The 17,545-nt window shown below is 56.1% G+C and overlaps 1 protein-coding gene across 2 annotated transcripts in view; it reads left to right on the top strand.

Annotated features, from left to right (window-relative positions):
- Positions 1 to 17,545, top strand: part of LOC140719018 (modulator of macroautophagy TMEM150B-B-like) — a 57,131-nt gene that overhangs the window by 31,273 nt on the left and 8,313 nt on the right. The gene's annotated exons all lie outside the window — the stretch shown is intronic.

A 17,545-nucleotide genomic window follows, 5' to 3' on the forward strand; every position in this document is an offset into this window, starting at 1 on the left:
GCACCTTTCTCCTCTGTGCCCAGGTGAGCATCTTTCTCCTGTCCCCAGGTGAGCATCTTTCTCCTCTGTCCCCACGTGAGCATCTTTCTCCTTTGTCTCCAGGTGATCACCTTTCTCCTCTGTCTCCAGGTGATCATCTTTCTCCTCTGTCTCCAGGTGATCATCTTTCTCCTGTCTCCAGGTGATCACCTTTCTCCTGTCTCCAGGTGAGCATCTTTCTCCTGTCTCCAGGTGAGCACCTTTCTCCTGTCTCCAGGTGAGCATCTTTCTCCTGTCTCCAGGTGTTCACCTTTCTCCTGTCTCCAGGTGAGCATCTTTCTCCTGTCTCCAGGTGATCACCTTTCTCCTGTCTCCAGGTGAGCATCTTTCTCCTGTCTCCAGGTGATCACCTTTCTCCTGTCTCCAGGTGAGCACCTTTTTCCTCTGTCCCCAGGTGAGCATCTTTCTCCTCTGTCTCCAGGTGAGCACCTTTCTCCTCTGTCCCCAGGTGAGCATCTTTCTCCTGTCTCCAGGTGAGCACCTTTCTCCTCTGTCTCCAGGTGAGCACCTTTCTCCTGTCTCCAGGTGAGCACCTTTCTCCTGTCTCCAGGTGAGCATCTTTCTCCTGTCTCCAGGTGTTCACCTTTCTCCTGTCTCCAGGTGAGCATCTTTCTCCTGTCTCCAGGTGATCACCTTTCTCCTGTCTCCAGGTGAGCACCTTTCTCCTCTGTGCCCAGGTGAGCATCTTTCTCCTGTCCCCAGGTGAGCATCTTTCTCCTCTGTCCCCACGTGAGCATCTTTCTCCTTTGTCTCCAGGTGAGCACCTTTCATCTCTGTCTCCAGGTGAGCACCTTTCTCCTGTCTCCAGGTGAGCACCTTTCTCCTCTGTCCCCAGGTGAGCATCTTTCTCCTGTCTCCAGGTGAGCATCTTTCTCCTCTGTCCCCAGGTGAGCACCTTTCTCCTGTCTCCAGGTGAGCACCGTTCTCCTCTGTGCCCAGGTGAGCATCTTTCTCCTGTCTCCAGGTGAGCACCTTTCTCCTCTGTCTCCAGGTGAGCACCTTTCTCCTCTGTCTCCAGGTGAGAACCTTTCTCCTCTGTGCCCAGGTGAGCATCTTTCTCCTCTGTCCCCACGTGAGCATCTTTCTCCTCTGTCTCCAGTTGAGCACCTTTCTCCTCTGTCCCCACGTGAGCATCTTTCTCCTGTCTCCAGGTGAGCACCTTTCTCCTCTGTCTCCAGGTGAGCACCTTTCTCCTGTCTCCAGGTGAGCACCTTTCTCCTCTGTCTCCAGGTGAGCACCTTTCTCCTCTGTGCCCAGGTGAGCATCTTTCTCCTGTCCCCAGGTGAGCATCTTTCTCCTCTGTCCCCACGTGAGCATCTTTCTCCTTTGTCTCCAGGTGATCACCTTTCTCCTCTGTCTCCAGGTGATCATCTTTCTCCTCTGTCTCCAGGTGATCATCTTTCTCCTGTCTCCAGGTGATCACCTTTCTCCTGTCTCCAGGTGAGCATCTTTCTCCTGTCTCCAGGTGAGCACCTTTCTCCTGTCTCCTGGTGAGCATCTTTCTCCTGTCTCCAGGTGTTCACCTTTCTCCTGTCTCCAGGTGAGCATCTTTCTCCTGTCTCCAGGTGATCACCTTTCTCCTGTCTCCAGGTGAGCATCTTTCTCCTGTCTCCAGGTGATCACCTTTCTCCTGTCTCCAGGTGAGCACCTTTTTCCTCTGTCCCCAGGTGAGCATCTTTCTCCTCTGTCTCCAGGTGAGCACCTTTCTCCTCTGTCCCCAGGTGAGCATCTTTCTCCTGTCTCCAGGTGAGCACCTTTCTCCTCTGTCTCCAGGTGAGCACCTTTCTCCTGTCTCCAGGTGAGCACCTTTCTCCTGTCTCCAGGTGAGCATCTTTCTCCTGTCTCCAGGTGTTCACCTTTCTCCTGTCTCCAGGTGAGCATCTTTCTCCTGTCTCCAGGTGATCACCTTTCTCCTGTCTCCAGGTGAGCACCTTTCTCCTCTGTGCCCAGGTGAGCATCTTTCTCCTGTCCCCAGGTGAGCATCTTTCTCCTCTGTCCCCACGTGAGCATCTTTCTCCTTTGTCTCCAGGTGATCACCTTTCTCCTCTGTCTCCAGGTGATCATCTTTCTCCTCTGTCTCCAGGTGATCATCTTTCTCCTGTCTCCAGGTGATCACCTTTCTCCTGTCTCCAGGTGAGCATCTTTCTCCTGTCTCCAGGTGAGCACCTTTCTCCTGTCTCCAGGTGAGCATCTTTCTCCTGTCTCCAGGTGTTCACCTTTCTCCTGTCTCCAGGTGAGCATCTTTCTCCTGTCTCCAGGTGATCACCTTTCTCCTGTCTCCAGGTGAGCATCTTTCTCCTGTCTCCAGGTGATCACCTTTCTCCTGTCTCCAGGTGAGCACCTTTTTCCTCTGTCCCCAGGTGAGCATCTTTCTCCTCTGTCTCCAGGTGAGCACCTTTCTCCTCTGTCCCCAGGTGAGCATCTTTCTCCTGTCTCCAGGTGAGCACCTTTCTCCTCTGTCTCCAGGTGAGCACCTTTCTCCTGTCTCCAGGTGAGCACCTTTCTCCTGTCTCCAGGTGAGCATCTTTCTCCTGTCTCCAGGTGTTCACCTTTCTCCTGTCTCCAGGTGAGCATCTTTCTCCTGTCTCCAGGTGATCACCTTTCTCCTGTCTCCAGGTGAGCACCTTTCTCCTCTGTGCCCAGGTGAGCATCTTTCTCCTGTCCCCAGGTGAGCATCTTTCTCCTCTGTCCCCACGTGAGCATCTTTCTCCTTTGTCTCCAGGTGAGCACCTTTCATCTCTGTCTCCAGGTGAGCACCTTTCTCCTGTCTCCAGGTGAGCACCTTTCTCCTCTGTCCCCAGGTGAGCATCTTTCTCCTGTCTCCAGGTGAGCATCTTTCTCCTCTGTCCCCAGGTGAGCACCTTTCTCCTGTCTCCAGGTGAGCACCTTTCTCCTCTGTGCCCAGGTGAGCATCTTTCTCCTGTCTCCAGGTGAGCACCTTTCTCCTCTGTCTCCAGGTGAGCACCTTTCTCCTCTGTCTCCAGGTGAGAACCTTTCTCCTCTGTGCCCAGGTGAGCATCTTTCTCCTCTGTCCCCACGTGAGCATCTTTCTCCTCTGTCTCCAGTTGAGCACCTTTCTCCTCTGTCCCCACGTGAGCATCTTTCTCCTGTCTCCAGGTGAGCACCTTTCTCCTCTGTCTCCAGGTGAGCACCTTTCTCCTGTCTCCAGGTGAGCACCTTTCTCCTCTGTCTCCAGGTGAGCACCTTTCTCCTCTGTGCCCAGGTGAGCATCTTTCTCCTGTCCCCAGGTGAGCATCTTTCTCCTCTGTCCCCACGTGAGCATCTTTCTCCTTTGTCTCCAGGTGATCACCTTTCTCCTCTGTCTCCAGGTGATCATCTTTCTCCTCTGTCTCCAGGTGATCATCTTTCTCCTGTCTCCAGGTGATCACCTTTCTCCTGTCTCCAGGTGAGCATCTTTCTCCTGTCTCCAGGTGAGCACCTTTCTCCTGTCTCCTGGTGAGCATCTTTCTCCTGTCTCCAGGTGTTCACCTTTCTCCTGTCTCCAGGTGAGCATCTTTCTCCTGTCTCCAGGTGATCACCTTTCTCCTGTCTCCAGGTGAGCATCTTTCTCCTGTCTCCAGGTGATCACCTTTCTCCTGTCTCCAGGTGAGCACCTTTTTCCTCTGTCCCCAGGTGAGCATCTTTCTCCTCTGTCTCCAGGTGAGCACCTTTCTCCTCTGTCCCCAGGTGAGCATCTTTCTCCTGTCTCCAGGTGAGCACCTTTCTCCTCTGTCTCCAGGTGAGCACCTTTCTCCTGTCTCCAGGTGAGCACCTTTCTCCTGTCTCCAGGTGAGCATCTTTCTCCTGTCTCCAGGTGTTCACCTTTCTCGTGTCTCCAGGTGAGCATCTTTCTCCTGTCTCCAGGTGATCACCTTTCTCCTGTCTCCAGGTGAGCACCTTTCTCCTCTGTGCCCAGGTGAGCATCTTTCTCCTGTCCCCAGGTGAGCATCTTTCTCCTCTGTCCCCACGTGAGCATCTTTCTCCTTTGTCTCCAGGTGAGCACCTTTCTCCTCTGTCTCCAGGTGAGCACCTTTCTCCTGTCTCCAGGTGAGCACCTTTCTCCTCTGTCCCCAGGTGAGCATCTTTCTCCTGTCTCCAGGTGAGCACCTTTCTCCTCTGTCTCCAGGTGAGCACCTTTCTCCTGTCTCCAGGTGAGCATCTTTCTCCTCTGTCCCCAGGTGAGCACCTTTCTCCTGTCTCCAGGTGAGCACCTTTCTCCTCTGTCCCCAGGTGAGCACCTTTCTCCTCTGTCCCCAGGTGATCATCTTTCTCCTCTGTCTCCAGGTGAGCATCTTTCTCCTCTGTCCCCAGGTGAGCAACTTTCTCCTCTGTCTCCAGGTGAGCACCTTTCTCCTCTGTCTCCAGGTGATCACCTTTCTCCTTTGTCTCCAGGTGAGCACCTTTCTCCTCTGTCCCCAGGTGAGCACCTTTCTCCTCTGTCCCCAGGTGAGCACCTTTCTCCTGTCCCCAGGTGAGCATCTTTCTCCTGTCCCCAGGTGAGCATCTTTCTCCTTTGTCTCCAGGTGAGCATCTTTCTCCTCTGTCCCCAGGTGAGCACCTTTCTCCTCTGTCCCCAGGTGAGCATTTTTCTCCTGTCCCCAGGTGAGCACCTTTCTCCTCTGTCCCCAGGTGAGCACCTTTCTCCTGTCCCCAGGTGAGCATCTTTCTCCTGTCTCCAGGTGAGCACCTTTCTCCTCTGTCCCCAGGTGAGCACCTTTCTCCTGTCCCCAGGTGAGCACCTTTCTCCTCTGTCCCCAGGTGAGCATCTTTCTCCTCTGTCTCCAGGTGATCACCTTTCTCCTCTGTCCCCAGGTGAGCAACTTTCTCCTTTGTCTCCAGGTGAGCACCTTTCTCCTCTGTCTCCAGGTGATCATCTTTCTCCTTTGTCTCCAGGTGAGCACATTTCTCCTCTGTCTCCAGGTGATCATCTTTCTCCTCTGTCTCCAGGTGAGCATCTTTCTCCTGTCCCCAGGTGATCATCCTTCTCCTCTGTCTCCAGGTGATCATCTTTCTCCTCTGTCCCCAGGTGAGCAACTTTCTCCTTTGTCTCCAGGTGAGCACCTTTCTCCTTTGTCTCCAGGTGATCATCTTTCTCCTCTGTCCCCAGGTGAGCATCTTTCTCCTCTGTCCCCAGGTGAGCAACTTTCTCCTTTGTCTCCAGGTGAGCACCTTTCTCCTTTGTCTCCAGGTGATCATCTTTCTCCTCTGTCTCCAGGTGATCATCTTTCTCCTCTGTCTCCAGGTGAGCACCTTTCTCCTCTGTCTCCAGGTGAGCATCTTTCTCCTCTGTCCCCAGGTGAGCATCTTTCTCCTGTCTCCAGGTGAGCACCTTTCTCCTCTGTCTCCAGGTGAGCACCTTTCTCCTGTCTCCAGGTGAGCACCTTTCTCCTCTGTCCCCAGGTGAGCATCTTTCTCCTGTCTCCAGGTGAGCACCTTTCTCCTCTGTCTCCAGGTGAGCACCTTTCTCCTGTCTCCAGGTGAGCATCTTTCTCCTATGTCCCCAGGTGAGCACCTTTCTCCTGTCTCCAGGTGAGCACCTTTCTCCTCTGTGCCGAGGTGAGCATCTTTCTCCTGTCTCCAGGTGAGCACCTTTCTCCTCTGTCTCCAGGTGAGCACCTTTCTCCTCTGTCTCCAGGTGAGAACCTTTCTCCTCTGTGCCCAGGTGAGCATCTTTCTCCTCTGTCCCCACGTGAGCATCTTTCTCCTCTGTCTCCAGTTGAGCACCTTTCTCCTCTGTCCCCAGGTGAGCATCTTTCTCCTGTCTCCAGGTGAGCACCTTTCTCCTCTGTCTCCAGGTGAGCACCTTTCTCCTGTCTCCAGGTGAGCACCTTTCTCCTCTGTCTCCAGGTGAGCACCTTTCTCCTCTGTGCCCAGGTGAGCATCTTTCTCCTGTCCCCAGGTGAGCATCTTTCTCCTCTGTCCCCACGTGAGCATCTTTCTCCTTTGTCTCCAGGTGATCACCTTTCTCCTCTGTCTCCAGGTGATCATCTTTCTCCTCTGTCTCCAGGTGATCATCTTTCTCCTGTCTCCAGGTGATCACCTTTCTCCTGTCTCCAGGTGAGCATCTTTCTCCTGTCTCCAGGTGAGCACCTTTCTCCTGTCTCCAGGTGAGCATCTTTCTCCTGTCTCCAGGTGTTCACCTTTCTCCTGTCTCCAGGTGAGCATCTTTCTCCTGTCTCCAGGTGATCACCTTTCTCCTGTCTCCAGGTGAGCATCTTTCTCCTGTCTCCAGGTGATCACCTTTCTCCTGTCTCCAGGTGAGCACCTTTTTCCTCTGTCCCCAGGTGAGCATCTTTCTCCTCTGTCTCCAGGTGAGCACCTTTCTCCTCTGTCCCCAGGTGAGCATCTTTCTCCTGTCTCCAGGTGAGCACCTTTCTCCTCTGTCTCCAGGTGAGCACCTTTCTCCTGTCTCCAGGTGAGCACCTTTCTCCTGTCTCCAGGTGAGCATCTTTCTCCTGTCTCCAGGTGTTCACCTTTCTCCTGTCTCCAGGTGAGCATCTTTCTCCTGTCTCCAGGTGTTCACCTTTCTCCTGTCTCCAGGTGAGCACCTTTCTCCTCTGTGCCCAGGTGAGCATCTTTCTCCTGTCCCCAGGTGAGCATCTTTCTCCTCTGTCCCCACGTGAGCATCTTTCTCCTTTGTCTCCAGGTGAGCACCTTTCTCCTCTGTCTCCAGGTGAGCACCTTTCTCCTGTCTCCAGGTGAGCACCTTTCTCCTCTGTCCCCAGGTGAGCATCTTTGTCCTGTCTCCAGGTGAGCACCTTTCTCCTCTGTCTCCAGGTGAGCACCTTTCTCCTGTCTCCAGGTGAGCATCTTTCTCCTCTGTCCCCAGGTGAGCATCTTTCTCCTGTCTCCAGGTGAGCACCTTTCTCCTCTGTCCCCAGGTGAGCACCTTTCTCCTGTCCCCAGGTGAGCACCTTTCTCCTCTGTCCCCAGGTGAGCATCTTTCTCCTCTGTCTCCAGGTGATCACCTTTCTCCTCTGTCCCCAGGTGAGCAACTTTCTCCTTTGTCTCCAGGTGAGCACCTTTCTCCTCTGTCTCCAGGTGATCATCTTTCTCCTTTGTCTCCAGGTGAGCACATTTCTCCTCTGTCTCCAGGTGATCATCTTTCTCCTCTGTCTCCAGGTGAGCATCTTTCTCCTGTCCCCAGGTGATCATCCTTCTCCTCTGTCTCCAGGTGATCATCTTTCTCCTCTGTCCCCAGGTGATCAACTTTCTCCTTTGTCTCCAGGTGAGCACCTTTCTCCTTTGTCTCCAGGTGATCATCTTTCTCCTCTGTCCCCAGGTGAGCATCTTTCTCCTCTGTCCCCAGGTGAGCAACTTTCTCCTTTGTCTCCAGGTGAGCACCTTTCTCCTTTGTCTCCAGGTGATCATCTTTCTGCTCTGTCTCCAGGTAAGCACCTTTCTCCTCTGTCTCCAGGTGAGCATCTTTCTCCTCTGTCCCCAGGTGAGCATCTTTCTCCTCTGTCCCCAGGTGAGCAACTTTCTCCTTTGTCTCCAGGTGATCATCTTTCTCCTCTGTCTCCAGGTGATCATCTTTCTCCTCTGTCTCCAGGTGAGCACCTTTCTCCTCTGTCTCCAGGTGAGCATCTTTCTCCTCTGTCCCCAGGTGAGCATCTTTCTCCTGTCTCCAGGTGAGCACCTTTCTCCTCTGTCTCCAGGTGAGCACCTTTCTCCTGTCTCCAGGTGAGCACCTTTCTCCTCTGTCCCCAGGTGAGCATCTTTCTCCTGTCTCCAGGTGAGCACCTTTCTCCTCTGTCTCCAGGTGATCACCTTTCTCCTGTCTCCAGGTGAGCACCTTTTTCCTCTGTCCCCAGGTGAGCATCTTTCTCCTCTGTCTCCAGGTGAGCACCTTTCTCCTCTGTCCCCAGGTGAGCATCTTTCTCCTGTCTCCAGGTGAGCACCTTTCTCCTCTGTCTCCAGGTGAGCACCTTTCTCCTGTCTCCAGGTGAGCACCTTTCTCCTGTCTCCAGGTGAGCACCTTTTTCCTCTGTCCCCAGGTGAGCATCTTTCTCCTCTGTCTCCAGGTGAGCACCTTTCTCCTCTGTCCCCAGGTGAGCATCTTTCTCCTGTCTCCAGGTGAGCACCTTTCTCCTCTGTCTCCAGGTGAGCACCTTTCTCCTGTCTCCAGGTGAGCACCTTTCTCCTGTCTCCAGGTGAGCATCTTTCTCCTGTCTCCAGGTGTTCACCTTTCTCCTGTCTCCAGGTGAGCATCTTTCTCCTGTCTCCAGGTGATCACCTTTCTCCTGTCTCCAGGTGAGCACCTTTCTCCTCTGTGCCCAGGTGAGCATCTTTCTCCTGTCCCCAGGTGAGCATCTTTCTCCTCTGTCCCCACGTGAGCATCTTTCTCCTTTGTCTCCAGGTGAGCACCTTTCTCCTCTGTCTCCAGGTGAGCACCTTTCTCCTGTCTCCAGGTGAGCACCTTTCTCCTCTGTCCCCAGGTGAGCATCTTTCTCCTGTCTCCAGGTGAGCACCTTTCTCCTCTGTCTCCAGGTGAGCACCTTTCTCCTGTCTCCAGGTGAGCATCTTTCTCCTCTGTCCCCAGGTGAGCACCTTTCTCCTGTCTCCAGGTGAGCACCTTTCTCCTCTGTCCCCAGGTGAGCATCTTTCTCCTGTCTCCAGGTGAGCACCTTTCTCCTCTGTCTCCAGGTGAGCACCTTTCTCCTCTGTCTCCAGGTGAGAACCTTTCTCCTCTGTGCCCAGGTGAGCATCTTTCTCCTCTGTCCCCACGTGAGCATCTTTCTCCTCTGTCTCCAGTTGAGCACCTTTCTCCTCTGTCCCCAGGTGAGCATCTTTCTCCTGTCTCCAGGTGAGCACCTTTCTCCTCTGTCTCCAGGTGAGCACCTTTCTCCTGTCTCCAGATGAGCACCTTTCTCCTCTATCTCCAGGTGAGCACCTTTCTCCTCTGTGCCCAGGTGAGCATCTTTCTCCTGTCCCCAGGTGAGCATCTTTCTCCTCTGTCCCCACGTGAGCATCTTTCTCCTTTGTCTCCAGGTGATCACCTTTCTCCTCTGTCTCCAGGTGATCATCTTTCTCCTCTGTCTCCAGGTGATCATCTTTCTCCTGTCTCCAGGTGATCACCTTTCTCCTGTCTCCAGGTGAGCATCTTTCTCCTGTCTCCAGGTGAGCACCTTTCTCCTGTCTCCAGGTGAGCATCTTTCTCCTGTCTCCAGGTGTTCACCTTTCTCCTGTCTCCAGGTGAGCATCTTTCTCCTGTCTCCAGGTGATCACCTTTCTCCTGTCTCCAGGTGAGCATCTTTCTCCTGTCTCCAGGTGATCATCTTTCTCCTGTCTCCAGGTGAGCACCTTTTTCCTCTGTCCCCAGGTGAGCATCTTTCTCCTCTGTCTCCAGGTGAGCACCTTTCTCCTCTGTCCCCAGGTGAGCATCTTTCTCCTGTCTCCAGGTGAGCACCTTTCTCCTCTGTCTCCAGGTGAGCACCTTTCTCCTGTCTCCAGGTGAGCACCTTTCTCCTGTCTCCAGGTGAGCATCTTTCTCCTGTCTCCAGGTGTTCACCTTTCTCCTGTCTCCAGGTGAGCATCTTTCTCCTGTCTCCAGGTGTTCACCTTTCTCCTCTGTGCCCAGGTGAGCATTTTTCTCCTGTCCCCAGGTGATCATCTTTCTCCTCTGTCCCCAGGAGATCATCTTTCTCCTCTGTCTCCAGGTGAGCGCCATTCTCCTCTGTCCCCAGGTGAGCATCTTTCTCCTCTGTCCCCAGGTGAGCATCTTTCTCCTCTGTCTCCAGGTGAGCATCTTTCTCCTCTGTCTCCAGGTGAGCGCCATTCTCCTCTGTCCCCAGGTGAGCATCTTTCTCCTCTGTCCCCAGGTGAGCATCTTTCTCCTCTGTCCCCAGGTGAGCATCTTTCTCCTCTGTCTCCAGGTGAGCACCTTTCTCCTCTGTCCCCAGGTGAGCACCTTTCTCCTGTCTCCAGGTGAGCACCTTTCTCCTCTGTCCCCAGGTGATCATCTTTCTCCTGTCCCCAGGTGATCATCTTTCTCCTTTGTCTCCAGGTGAGCATCTTTCTCCTGTCTCCAGGTGAGCACCTTTCTCCTCTGTCTCCAGGTGATCATCTTTCTCCTGTCCCCAGGTGAGCATCTTTCTCCTGTCCCCAGGTGAGCACCTTTCTCCTCTGTCTCCAGGTGAGCATCTTTCTCCTGTCTCCAGGTGAGCACCTTTCTCCTCTGTCTCCAGGTGAGCATCTTTCTCCTCTGTCTCCAGGTGATCACCTTTCTCCTCTGTCCCCAGGTGAGCACCTTTCTCCTCTGTCCCCAGGTGAGCACCTTTCTCCTGTCCCCAGGTGATCATCTTTCTCCTCTGTCTCCAGGTGATCACCTTTCTCCTGTCTCCAGTTGTGCATTTTTCTCCTCTGTCTCCAGGTGAGCACCTTTCTCCTGTCTCCAGGTGAGCATCTTTCTCCTGTCTCCAGGTGATCACCTTTCTCCTGTCTCCAGGTGAGCACCTTTCTCCTCTGTGCCCAGGTGAGCATCTTTCTCCTGTCCCCAGGTGAGCATCTTTCTCCTCTGTCCCCACGTGAGCATCTTTCTCCTTTGTCTCCAGGTGAGCACCTTTCTCCTCTGTCTCCAGGTGAGCACCTTTCTCCTGTCTCCAGGTGAGCACCTTTCTCCTCTGTCCCCAGGTGAGCATCTTTCTCCTGTCTCCAGGTGAGCACCTTTCTCCTCTGTCTCCAGGTGAGCACCTTTCTCCTGTCTCCAGGTGAGCATCTTTCTCCTCTGTCCCCAGGTGAGCACCTTTCTCCTGTCTCCAGGTGAGCACCTTTCTCCTCTGTCCCCAGGTGAGCATCTTTCTCCTGTCTCCAGGTGAGCACCTTTCTCCTCTGTCTCCAGGTGAGCACCTTTCTCCTCTGTCTCCAGGTGAGAACCTTTCTCCTCTGTGCCCAGGTGAGCATCTTTCTCCTCTGTCCCCACGTGAGCATCTTTCTCCTCTGTCTCCAGTTGAGCACCTTTCTCCTCTGTCCCCAGGTGAGCATCTTTCTCCTGTCTCCAGGTGAGCACCTTTCTCCTCTGTCTCCAGGTGAGCACCTTTCTCCTGTCTCCAGATGAGCACCTTTCTCCTCTATCTCCAGGTGAGCACCTTTCTCCTCTGTGCCCAGGTGAGCATCTTTCTCCTGTCCCCAGGTGAGCATCTTTCTCCTCTGTCCCCACGTGAGCATCTTTCTCCTTTGTCTCCAGGTGATCACCTTTCTCCTCTGTCTCCAGGTGATCATCTTTCTCCTCTGTCTCCAGGTGATCATCTTTCTCCTGTCTCCAGGTGATCACCTTTCTCCTGTCTCCAGGTGAGCATCTTTCTCCTGTCTCCAGGTGAGCACCTTTCTCCTGTCTCCAGGTGAGCATCTTTCTCCTGTCTCCAGGTGTTCACCTTTCTCCTGTCTCCAGGTGAGCATCTTTCTCCTGTCTCCAGGTGATCACCTTTCTCCTGTCTCCAGGTGAGCATCTTTCTCCTGTCTCCAGGTGATCATCTTTCTCCTGTCTCCAGGTGAGCACCTTTTTCCTCTGTCCCCAGGTGAGCATCTTTCTCCTCTGTCTCCAGGTGAGCACCTTTCTCCTCTGTCCCCAGGTGAGCATCTTTCTCCTGTCTCCAGGTGAGCACCTTTCTCCTCTGTCTCCAGGTGAGCACCTTTCTCCTGTCTCCAGGTGAGCACCTTTCTCCTGTCTCCAGGTGAGCATCTTTCTCCTGTCTCCAGGTGTTCACCTTTCTCCTGTCTCCAGGTGAGCATCTTTCTCCTGTCTCCAGGTGATCACCTTTCTCCTGTCTCCAGGTGAGCACCTTTCTCCTCTGTCTCCAGGTGAGCACCTTTCTCCTGTCTCCAGGTGAGCATCTTTCTCCTCTGTCCCCAGGTGAGCACCTTTCTCCTGTCTCCAGGTGAGCACCTTTCTCCTGTCTCCAGTTGAGCACCTTTCTCCTGTCTCCAGGTGAGCACCATTCTCCTCTGTGCCCAGGTGAGCATTTTTCTCCTGTCCCCAGGTGATCATCTTTCTCCTCTGTCCCCAGGAGATCATCTTTCTCCTCTGTCTCCAGGTGAGCGCCATTCTCCTCTGTCCCCAGGTGAGCATCTTTCTCCTCTGTCCCCAGGTGAGCATCTTTCTCCTCTGTCTCCAGGTGAGCATCTTTCTCCTCTGTCTCCAGGTGAGCGCCATTCTCCTCTGTCCCCAGGTGAGCATCTTTCTCCTCTGTCCCCAGGTGAGCATCTTTCTCCTCTGTCCCCAGGTGAGCATCTTTCTCCTCTGTCTCCAGGTGAGCACCTTTCTCCTCTGTCCCCAGGTGAGCACCTTTCTCCTGTCTCCAGGTGAGCACCTTTCTCCTCTGTCCCCAGGTGATCATCTTTCTCCTGTCCCCAGGTGATCATCTTTCTCCTTTGTCTCCAGGTGAGCATCTTTCTCCTGTCTCCAGGTGAGCACCTTTCTCCTCTGTCTCCAGGTGATCATCTTTCTCCTGTCCCCAGGTGAGCATCTTTCTCCTGTCCCCAGGTGAGCACCTTTCTCCTCTGTCTCCAGGTGAGCATCTTTCTCCTGTCTCCAGGTGAGCACCTTTCTCCTCTGTCTCCAGGTGAGCATCTTTCTCCTCTGTCTCCAGGTGATCACCTTTCTCCTCTGTCCCCAGGTGAGCACCTTTCTCCTCTGTCCCCAGGTGAGCACCTTTCTCCTGTCCCCAGGTGATCATCTTTCTCCTCTGTCTCCAGGTGATCACCTTTCTCCTGTCTCCAGTTGTGCATTTTTCTCCTCTGTCTCCAGGTGAGCACCTTTCTCCTGTCCCCAGGTGAGCACCTTTCTCCTGTCTCCAGGTGAGCAGCTTTCTCCTCTGTCTCCAGGTAATCGCCTTTCTCCTGTCTCCAGGTAATCGCCTTTCTCCTGTCCCCAGGTGATCATCTTTCTCCTGTCTCCAGGTGAGCAGCTTTCTCCTCTGTCTCCAGTTGAGCACCTTTCTCCTCTGTACCCAGGTGAGCATCTTTCAACTGTCTCCAGGTGAGCACCTTTCTCCTCTGTCTCCAGGTGAGCATCTTTCTCCTCTGTCTCAAGGTGAGCATCTTTCTCCTCTGTCTCCAGGTGAGCACCTTTCTCCTGTCTCCAGGTGAGCAGCTTTCTCCTCTGTCTCCAGGTAATCGCCTTTCTCCTGTCTCCAGGTAATCTCCTTTCTCCTGTCCCCAGGTGATCATCTTTCTCCTGTCTCCAGGTGAGCACCTTTCTCCTGTCTCCAGGTGAGCATCTTTCTCCTCTCTCCAGGTGAGCACCTTTCTCCTGTCTCCAGGTGAGCGTCTTTCTCCTCTGTCTCCAGGTGAGCACCTTTCTCCTGTCTCCAGGTGAGCACCTTTCTCCTGTCTCCAGGTGAGCGTCTTTCTCCTCTGTGCCCAGGTGAGCACCTTTCTCCTGTCTCCAGGTGAGCACCTTTCTCCTGTCTCCAGGTGAGCATCTTTCTCCTCTGTGCCCAGGTGAGCACCTTTCTCCTGTCTCCAGGTGAGCACCTTTCTCCTGTCTCCAGGTGAGCATCTTTCTCCTCTGTGCCCAGGTGAGCTCTAATTACCTGTGCCCAGCTGAGCTGCTCTGTTACCCCTGTCACCATAGGAGCTCCTTTCACCTCATGTCCCCATCTACAGAGGAAATCTCCAATTCTTGATCCCCAGGTGACCTACTTTCACCTTCATCTGCAGGTGAGTTGAGCTAATTTATTTAGAGATACTGGGCAGAACGGAGCCTTTTGGTCTAACAAGTCACATCGCCCAGCAACACCCCTATTTAACCCCTTGCAAACGATTTACAATGACCAATCAACCTACTAATCGGTATGCCTTTGAACTGTGGAGGAAACCAGATGTCAGGGTCCGGTCCGGAATCGGCGGTCTGATCCACTCCCCCGTACCCGGGTGATCCGCTCCCCCGTACCCAGGTGATCCGCTCCCCCGTCCCCGGGTGATCCGCTCCAATCCCCTGTACTCGGGTGATCCGCTCCCCCGTACCCGGGTGATCCGCTCCAATTCCCCGTACCCGGGTGATCCACACCAATCCCCCGTACCCGGGTGATCCGCTCCCCCGTACCCGGGTGATCCACTCCCCCGTACCCGGGTGATCCGCTCCAATTCCCCGTACCCGGGTGATCCGCTCCAATCCCCCGTACCCGGGTGATCCACTCCCCCGTACCCGGGTGATCCACTCCAATTCCCCGTACCCGGGTGATCCGCTCCCCCGTACCTGGGTGATCCGATCCAATTCCCCGTAGCCGGGTGATCTGCTCCACTCCCCCGTCCCTGGGTGATCCGCTCCACTCCCCCGTCCCCAGGTGATCTGCTCCACTCCCCCGTACCCGGGTGATCAGTTCCAATCCCCCGTCCCCGGGTGATCTGCTCCAATCCCCCGTACCCGGGTGATCCGCTCCAATCCCCCGTCCCCGGGTGATCCGCTCCCCCGTACTCGGGTGATCCGCTCCAATCCCCCGTCCCCGGGTGATCCGCTCCCCCGTACTCGGGTGATCCGCTCCAATTCCCCGTAGCCGGGTGATCTGCTCCACTCCCCCGTCCCCGGGTGATCCGCTCCACTCCCCCGTACTCGGGTGATCCGCTCCACTCCCCCGTACCCGGGTGATCCGCTCCCCTCCCCCGTCCCCGGGTGATCCGCTCCACTCCCCCGTACCTGGGTGATCCGCTCCCCCGTACTCGGGTGATCCGCTCCAATTCCCCGTAGCCGGGTGATCTGCTCCACTCCCCCGTACCTGGGTGATCCGCTCCCCCGTACTCGGGTGATCCGCTCCAATTCCCCGTAGCCGGGTGATCTGCTCCACTCCCCCGTCCCCGGGTGATCCGTTCCAATCCCCCGTCCCCGGGTGATCCGTTCCAATCCCCCGTCCCCGGGTGATCCGCTCCAATCCCCCGTCCCCGGGTGATCCGCTCCAATTCCCCGTAGCCGGGTGATCCGCTCCACTCCCCCGTAGCCGGGTGATCCGCTCCACTCCCCCGTCCCCGGGTGATCCGCTCCACTCCCCCGTCCCCGGGTGATCCGCTCCAATGCCCCGTACCCGGGTGATCCATTCCAATCCCCCATCCCCGGGTGATCCGATCCATTCCCCGTACCCGGGTGATCCGCTCCAATTCCCCGTACTCGGGTGATCCGCTCCAATCCCCCGTCCCCGGGTGATCCGCTCCAATCCCCCGTACCCGTGTGATCCGCTCCAATCCCCCGTACCCGGGTGATCCGTTCCAATCCCCCGTACCCGGGTGATCCGCTCCAATCCCCCGTACCCGGGTGATCCGCTCCAATCCCCCGTACCCGGGTGATCCGCTCCAATCCCCCGTACCCGGGTGATCCGCTCCAATCCCCCGTACCCGGGTGATCCGCTCCACTGCCCCGTCCCCGGGTGATCCGCTCCAATCCCCCGTACCCGGGTGATCCGATCCACTCCCCCGTACCCGGGTGATCCGATCCACTCCCCCGTCCCCGGGTGATCCGTTCCAATCCCCCGTACCCGGGTGATCCGATCCACTCCCCCGTCCCCGGGTTTTCCGTTCCAATCCCCCGTACCCGGGTGATCCGATCCAATCCCCCGTACCCGGGTGATCCGATCCAATTCCCCGTACCCGGGTGATCCGCTCCAATTCCCCGTACCCGGGTGATCCGATCCAATCCCCCGTCCCCAGGTGATCCGATCCACTCCCCCGTCCCCGGGTGATCCGTTCCAATCCCCCATCCCCGGGTGATCCGCTCCGCCGTACCCGGGTGATCCGCTCCAATTCCCCGTACCCGGGTGATCCGCTCCAATCCCCCGTACCCGGGTGATCCGCTCCAATCCCCCGTACCCGGGTGATCCGATCCAATTCCCCGTAGCCGGGTGATCTGCTCCACTCCCCCGTCCCCGGGTGATCCGCTCCAATCCCCCGTCCCCGGGTGATCCGCTCCAATCCCCCGTACCCGGGTGATCCATTCCAATCCCCCGTCCCCGGGTGATCCGATCCATTCCCCGTACCCGGGTGATCCGCTCCAATTCCCTGTACTCGGGTGATCCGCTCCAATCCCCCGTCCCCGGGTGATCCACTCCAATCCCCCGTCCCCGGGTGATCCGAACCAATCCACTGTACCCGGGTGATCCGATCCAATTCCCCGTACCCGGGTGATCCGCTCCAATTCCCCGTACCCGGGTGATCCGATCCAATCCCCCGTCCCCGGGTGATCCGATCCAATCCCCCGTACCCGGGTGATCCGATCCACTCCCCCGTCCCCGGGTGATCCGTTCCAATCCCCCATCCCCGGGTGATCCGCTCCGCCGTACCCGGGTGATCCGCTCCAATTCCCCGTACCCGGGTGATCCGCTCCAATCCCCCGTACCCGGGTGATCCGCTCCAATCCCCCGTACCCGGGTGATCCGATCCAATTCCCCGTAGCCGGGTGATCTGCTCCACTCCCCCGTCCCCGGGTGATCCGCTCCAATCCCCCGTCCCCGGGTGATCCGCTCCAATCCCCCGTCCCCGGGTGATCCATTCCAATCCCCCGTCCCCGGGTGATCCGATCCATTCCCCGTACCCGGGTGATCCGCTCCAATTCCCTGTACTCGGGTGATCCGCTCCAATCCCCCGTCCCCGGGTGATCCACTCCAATCCCCCGTCCCCGGGTGATCCGAACCAATCCACTGTACCCGGGTGATCCGATCCAATTCCCCGTACCCGGGTGATCCACTCTAATTCCCCGTACCCGGATGATCTGCTCCAGTTATCCGTCCCCGGGTGATCCGTTCCAATCCCCCATACCCGGGTGATCCGATCCAATCCCCCGTCCCCGTGTGATCCGCTCCAATCCCCCGTCCCCGGGTGATCCGCTCCAATCCCCCGTCCCCGGGTGATCCGCTCCAATCCCCCGTACCCGGGTGATCCGTTCCAATCCCCCGTACCCGGGTGATCCGCTCCACTCCCCCGTCCCCGGGTGATCCGTTCCAATCCCCCGTACCCGGGTGATCCACTCCAATCCCCCGTCCCCGGGTGATCCGTTCCAATCCCCCGTCCCCGGGTGATCTGCTCCAGACGCCTGTACACAGGTGAGCTGTTTCAATCTCCCGTACTCAGGCAATCTGCTCTGATACCCCTGTTCCCAGGCTGAGCTCCACATCTGTCCCCATTTAGGTACTGACACCGTCATCTCCAGGTAAGCGCTTCTAATCGTCTGTTCCACATGAGCTCCTCTAATCTCCATCCCCAGGTGAGCTCACCTCATCCCATCCCCAAAAGAATTCCAATCAGAGCTGAGATCTTCTAAGTTCATGTCTACAGGTGGGTACCTCTATTCTCCTGGCCGCAGGTGAGCAGCATGCTCCCCCATCCCCAGGTGAACTGGTAGGGGTCTGGGGACAGAAAAGAAGAAAGGTCGAACTGGGTTGTCCTTATGATGGCTGTCCTGGACACGATGGGCAGCATGGCCTGCTCCTGACCCTTTGTCACACTATGTGAAACTACCCTCCACTGTACAGTTAAGATGCTGACTCCGAATGTGAAGCTACCTTGTGGGATGGGTCAAGAAGTA

This window comes from Hemitrygon akajei, chromosome 31, assembly GCF_048418815.1.
Source record: "Hemitrygon akajei chromosome 31, sHemAka1.3, whole genome shotgun sequence".
In the NCBI taxonomy this organism is placed as follows: Eukaryota; Metazoa; Chordata; class Chondrichthyes; order Myliobatiformes; family Dasyatidae; genus Hemitrygon; species Hemitrygon akajei.